Source organism: Vicugna pacos, chromosome 34 (genome assembly GCF_048564905.1).
Source record: "Vicugna pacos chromosome 34, VicPac4, whole genome shotgun sequence".
Taxonomy (NCBI): Eukaryota; Metazoa; Chordata; class Mammalia; order Artiodactyla; family Camelidae; genus Vicugna; species Vicugna pacos.
The window spans coordinates 1,701,947-1,708,430 of record NC_133020.1 but is presented as its reverse complement, the minus strand read 5'-3'; the positions used below and the strand labels follow the sequence as shown (position 1 = coordinate 1,708,430).

The window sequence follows — 6,484 nt, the reverse complement described above, 5'->3', positions numbered from 1 at the left end:
AAAAAACCAGGTTGCTATGAACATTGAGGTGCATGTATCTTTTCTAATTAGTGTTTTTGTTTTTTTCAGATATATACCCAGGAGTGGAAGTGGTGGATTGTATGGTAGTTCTATTTTAATTTTTTGAGGAGACTCCACACTCTTTTACATAGTGGCTGCACCAATTCACATTCCCACCAACAGTATACTGGGGTTCCTTATTCTCCACATCCTCACCAGTATTTGTTATTTGTGGTCTTTTTGGTGGTAGCCATTCTGACAAGTGTAAGGTGATATATAATTGGGGTTTTAATTTGCACTTCTCTGATGATTAGTGATACTGAGCATCGCAATGATGTGCCTCTTGGCCATCTGTAAGTCTTCTTCAGAAGAATGTCTACTCAGGTCTTCTACCCATTTTTTTAATCAAATTGTTGGATTTTTCTGATGTTGAGTTGTATAAGCTGTTTATATATTTTGGAAATAAGTCCCTTATTGGTCTTATTATTTGCAGCAATTTTTCCCATTCAGTAGGTTTTCTTTTTGTTTTTTTGTCAATGGCTGCTTGTGCTGTGCAAAAAGTTTTAAACTTAAATAGGTCCCATTTGCTGATTTTTTAAACTTAAATAGGTCCCATTTGCTTTTGTTTACTTTGCCTGAGGAGACAGAGCCAAAAAATATTGCTACTATTCATGTCAAAAAGTGTTCTTCCTATGTTTTCTTCTAGTTTTTTGGTTTCTGGTCTTCCATTTAGGTCTTTAACCCATTTTGAGTTTATTTTTGTATATGACGTGAGGAGTGTTCTAACTCATTCTTTTATGTGTAGCTGTCCTGATTTCACAGCACTACTTATTGAAGAGACTGTCTTGCCCACTGCATATTTTTGTCTGCTCTGTTGTAGATTAATCGACCATAAGAGGGTGGGTTATTTCTGGGTTCTCTATTCTGTTCCACTGATCTGTGCATCTGTGTTTTGTGCCAGTGTCACATTGTTTTGATGACTGGAGCTTTGTAATATAGTCTAGTCAGGGAGTGTGACCCCTCCAGCTTGTTTCTATTTTCTCAAGATTACTCTGGCTATTTGGAGTCTTTTGTAATTCCATATATATATTTTAGGTTTGTTTGTTCTAGTTCTGTGAAAAATGTCATGTGTATTTTGGTAGGGAAGGATTGCATTACATCTGTAGATTGCTTTGGGTAGTATGGCCTTTTAAACGATATTAATTATTCCAATCTAAAAGCATGGGATATTTTCCCATTTCTGTGCAGCATCTTCAATTTCCTTCATCAATGTTTTTATAGTTTTCATAGTATAGTATGCGGTCTTTCACCTCCTTGGTTAAGTTTACTTTTAGGTTTTTTTTTTTTTTGACATGGTTTTAGTGGAATTGTTTTTATACTTTTTCATCTTATTTTTGTTTGTTTGGGGGAGGTAATTAGGTTTGTTTGTTTGTTTGTTTGTTTTAATGGAGGTACTGGGGATTGAACCCAGGTCCTCATGCATGATAAACATGCACTCTACCACTGAGTTATACTCTCCCCCCTATACTTTCTCATCTTGATATTTGATTATTGGTACATAGAAATACAACAGATTTTTGTATATTAATCTTGTATTCTAGTAATCCTAGTGCTTGCTGAAATCATTTATTAGTTCTAATAGTTTTTGTATGGAGACTTTAGGGTCCTCTCTCTAAAGTATCATGTCATCTGCAAATAGTGACAGTTTTACTTCTTCCCTTCCAATTTGAATGCCTTTGGTTTCTTTTTCTTCTCTGATTGCTGTGGCTAGGACTTCCAAAACTATGTTGAATAAAAGTGGTGAGAGTGGGCATCCTTGTTTTTGATTTTAGAGAAAAAGCTTTCAGCGTTTCACCATTGAGTATGATGTTGGCTGAGATTTGTCATCAATGACCTTTATTATGTTGAGACATAGTCCCTCAATACTAACTTTGATGAGAGTTTTCATCATGAATGGATATTGAATTTTGTTAAAAAGCTTTTCCTGCCTTTATTGAGATGAACATGGGATCTTATCCTTCCTTTTGTTAATGTGGTCTGTCACATTGATTTGATTTGTGAATATCAAACCATCTTTGTGTCCCTGGAATAAATCCCACCTGATCACAGTGTATGATTCTTTTTATATATTGTTGAATTTTATTTGCTAATAGTTTGTTGAGGAGTTTTACATTTATGTTCATCAGAGATATTGGCCTGTAATTTTATTTTTTTTTTTGTAGTGTCTGTCTGGTTTTGGAATCAGGACAATGGTGGACTCATAGAACCAATTTGGGAGTGTCACATCTTCTTACATTTTTTGGACTAATTTGAAAATGATAGCTATTAGTTCTTCTTAATACTTGGTAGAATGCCACTGTGAGGCCATCTGTCCTAGACTTTTGTTTGCTGGGAGTTTTTTGATTACTGATTCAATTTCACTACTAGTGATTGGTCTGTTCAGATTATCTATTTATTCCTAATTTACTCATGGAAGATTGTGTGTTTCTAGACATTTCTTTCTTTCTTTCTTGGTTGTCCAATTTGTTGGCATATAACTCTTTGTAGTATTCTCTTATTTTTTTGAATCTCTGTGATATTGGTTGTAAATTTTCCTGTCTCATTCTTTATTTTGTTTATTTGGAAACTGTCTTTTTTCTTAATGAGCCTATCTAAAGTTTTTTTTTATTATCAATTTTGTTTATCTTTTCAAAAAGCCAGTTCTTGATTTCATTAATTTTTTTCTTTTTTTGTCTTATTTTATTATTTTCCTCTATGGTCTTTATTGTACCCTTCCTTCTGCTTCTGGACTTTGTTCTTCTTTTTGTAACTTCTCTAGATGGTAGTTTAAGTTGTTTTCTTGAAATTTTTCTTCTTTCTTGAGATAGACCTGCATTGTTACAAACTTCCCTCTTAGAACTGCTTTTGCTATATTCCATTGATTTTGTAAAGTTTTACTTTTATTTTCATTTGTTTTGAGATATTTTCTGACTTACTCTTTGATTTCTCATTGACCCACTGGTTTTTCTAGTAGCATGTTGTTAGTCTCTACATGATCGTGTTTCCTCTATTTTTCTTCCTGTAATTGATTTCTAGTTTTGTGACTGTGAAAAAAATGCTTGATATAAATTCTATCCTCTTAAATTTGAAACTTGTTTTGAGGCCTAGCACGTGATTTCTCCTAGTGAACATTTCGTATGCATTTACGAAGAATGTGTATGTTACTGTTTTTGATGAAGTGTTCTGTAGACATCTTTTAAGGCCGTCTGTTCTAGTCTGTCATCTAAGACCACTGTTTCCTTATCAGTTGTCCTTGTGGATCATCTGTCCATTGATGTAAGCGGTAAGTTAAAGTCCCCTACTGTTATTGTATTATTGTCAATTTCTCCCTGTACGTCTGTTAACATGTGCTTTATATATTTAGATGCTCCTATATTAGATGCATATGTGTTAATGAATGTTATATCCTCTTCTTGTATTGATCCTTTTATCATTATATAATGCCCTTCTTTGTCTTTTATTATAGACTTTGTTTTCAAATCGGATTTGTCTGATATGAGTATTGCTTCCTGGGCTTTCTCGTCATTTCCATTTGCATTAAAAGTTTTTTCTGTTCCCCCACTTTCAGTCTATGTGTCTTTAGCCCTGAAGTGAGTCTTTTGCAGGATACAGATGGGTTTTGTTTTTCCATCCAGCTAGTCACCCTATTCCTTTTGACTGAAGCATTTATCCCATTGACATTAAAGTGATTATTGATAAATATGTACTAATTGCCATTTTGTACTTGTTTTTCTGTTTGTTTTTGTAGTTCTTTTCTGTTCTTTTAGTTTCTTCCCTTGTGGCTTGATGATTTTCATTAGCGGTATGCTCATGTTCCTTCTCTGACGAGATCAGGTGCATGCAGGGTGGTATGGCCGTAGACCCTTCTCTCTGGTTTTTGTATACCTATTGTAGGTGTTTGATTTGTGGCTGCCATGGGGTTTATGGGGTGTTGACCTACAGCTATACGTACTTGTTCTAAACTGATAGTCATTTAAGTTCAAACACATTTTAATAGAGCTACATTTTTTACTCACTTCTCTCACATTTTGCATTTCTGATCTCATATTTTACATCTTTGTGTTTATCTTCTGTTTATTATACTTGTAGTTGATTTTACAATTTTGTCCTTTAATGTTTGTACTGGCTTATTTAGGTGGCTGATTCACAGACTTTACTATTTATTTGCTTTTACTAGTGGAGTTTTTCCTTTACTATACATTCTTACTTCTTGTTGTAGCCTTTTCTGTTCTGCTTAGAGAATATCCTTTAGCACTTAATTTAGCATCTGTTTAGTATTGATGAATTCTTTTAGTTTTTGCTTGTCTGAGGAGTCTTTATTTCTCTCACCCTTTTGTTCTTTCTTTCTTTTTTTAAAAAATTTCTCCTTTAATTCTGAATGGTAACCTGGCTGGGTAGACTATCCTAGGTTGTAAGTTTTTCCCTTTCAGCACTTTAAATGTATCCTGCCACTCCCCTCTGGCCAGCTAGGTTTCTGCAGAAAAGTCTGATATGATAACCTTATGGGGGTTCCCTTGCATGTGACTCTTTTTTTTTTTTCTCTTGCTGATTTTAGAAATCTCTCTTTATTTTTAACTTTTGCCATTTTAATTATGATAAGTCTTGGTGTGGGTCTGTTCAAATTAATCTTGTTTGGGACTCTCTGTGCTTCCTCCACCTGGACATCTGTTTCCTTCCTCAAGTTTGAGAAGTTTTCAGCCATAATTTCATCAAGTACACTTTACACCCCTTTCTCTTTCTCTTCTCCTTCAGAGACCCCTGTAATGTGACTGTTGGTACACTTGATGTTGTCTCAGAGGTCTTTTTAACTGTCTTTGTTTTTAAAATTTGTGGGGTTTTTTTTCCTGCTCTGTTTGGGTTATTTCTATTATTCTATTTTCATGATCACTTATGCAGTCTTCTGTTTCTCCTAGTGTGCTGTCAATTCCTTCTAGTGTGTTTTTCACTTCAGTCATTGTATACTTCAGCTCCGACTGGTTATTTTTTATATTTTTTAGTTCCTTGTTAAAATTCTCTGTGTTCTTCTATTCTTTTCACACATTTACTTAGCATTCTTATGTTATGCTTTGAAATCATGTAAATTATCTTTGTTTTATTAGTTGTTTCTTCCAGGGTTTGTTTCTTGTTCTTTCATGGAAACAGTTACTTCTGTCTTTGCATTTTGTTTAACTTTGTCTCTATGAAATGAGGTGCAAAAGTTACATGTCCTGGTTTGGAAGGGATGTTCTTGTGTAAGATCATCGCTGTGCAACTTGCATGTGCCTAGTGGCTCTGGTGAGGCAGCTGGATTTAAAGTGAGTACAGGCCTCATCTTCCCCCACAGTGTGCTGGCAGCTGTCACCTTGGTGGGAGATGTGGTGGAAAAAGAGAGGCTAAAGCCAGAGCTTCTATTCTCAGTGGTTAACAGTGACCTGTTGGAGGGGTGGAGCAGGTCCCAAGGTGCTGGATCAGAAGCTCTGTGCTTTGGGTCCAAGCTGGCTCTGTCCAACCACACTGTTCACTCTCCTTGGCAATGGCAGCCTTTGTCCTAATAGGGAGCTGTACCCAAGTTAGAGGGGCCAGTGAGGGCACTCAGTGTGGGTCGGGGTGGTCATGGGAAACTGGCCAGAGAGCCCTGCGCAGTTTTAATCTGCTTCTTCCACCTGGTTCCTAGGAGTGAGCAAGTGTATACATGATCTTCATGAGTGGAGTCTCAGTTTCGTACAGCCCTCCTGTAAGTCCCACTGGTTTTCAAGCTAGCTAAGGGGACTCGTCTTCCTGGTGTCAGACTCTGGGGCCTGGGTGCATAATATGTGGTTCAAACCCCTCACTCCCCAAGGAGGGTCTCTGAACCCTTGATATCCCCCTACTCTTCTGTTTCTCCTCTTAGGGGTGTGGGTCCTAACCTGAATTTTTATCCACCCTTTTTACCTGACTCTGTGTGGACCTTTCCTTACAGCTCTGGTTGTAGAAGAGTCTTTCTGTCAGTCTCTGGCTTGTTTTCAGTGATAATTGCTCCACATATAGGTGTATTTTTGATACATTTGTTGGGGGATGTGAGCTCAGCATCTTCCTCTTCTGCAATCTTGATCTCCTCCTTCAGATTTTACCCTTTAAATATAACTGATTTAAAGGATCTATCATCTGGACATTGATGGGTAGCATCTTCTGTTAATCTCAAATAGTGAATCATACCAATAATCCTTTTTAAAAATGGTATAACCAAAGACATGAGAGGCATCTCCCGTGAGGGTACGCAGCTCTCACAAGATTCGGAAAGTTCATTCCCAGGGTTAGTCTAAGAAAGTAAAAGCCCTTCATTGCTCTAGGCAGTAAGAAAAGTGTACTGAAGGCAAGGAAGTTTGAGATGACAAAGGCCTCTTATGGACTGGCAACTTTTGTGACAAATTCCCCTGAGAGCTGGCACAGCCAGACAAAAAGACTTCGTGTCTCAAATCACCAGGCT

At 36.6% G+C, this 6,484-nt stretch overlaps 1 non-coding gene across 1 annotated transcript; it reads right to left on the bottom strand.

Moving 5' to 3' along the window:
- Positions 1 to 1,446: 1,446 nt before the first annotated feature.
- TRNAD-AUC (transfer RNA aspartic acid (anticodon AUC)) lies at positions 1,447 to 1,519 on the bottom strand. The gene has a single exon. It is a non-coding gene; the product is annotated as a tRNA-Asp (tRNA).
- Between the last annotated feature and the right edge of the window lie 4,965 nt (positions 1,520 to 6,484).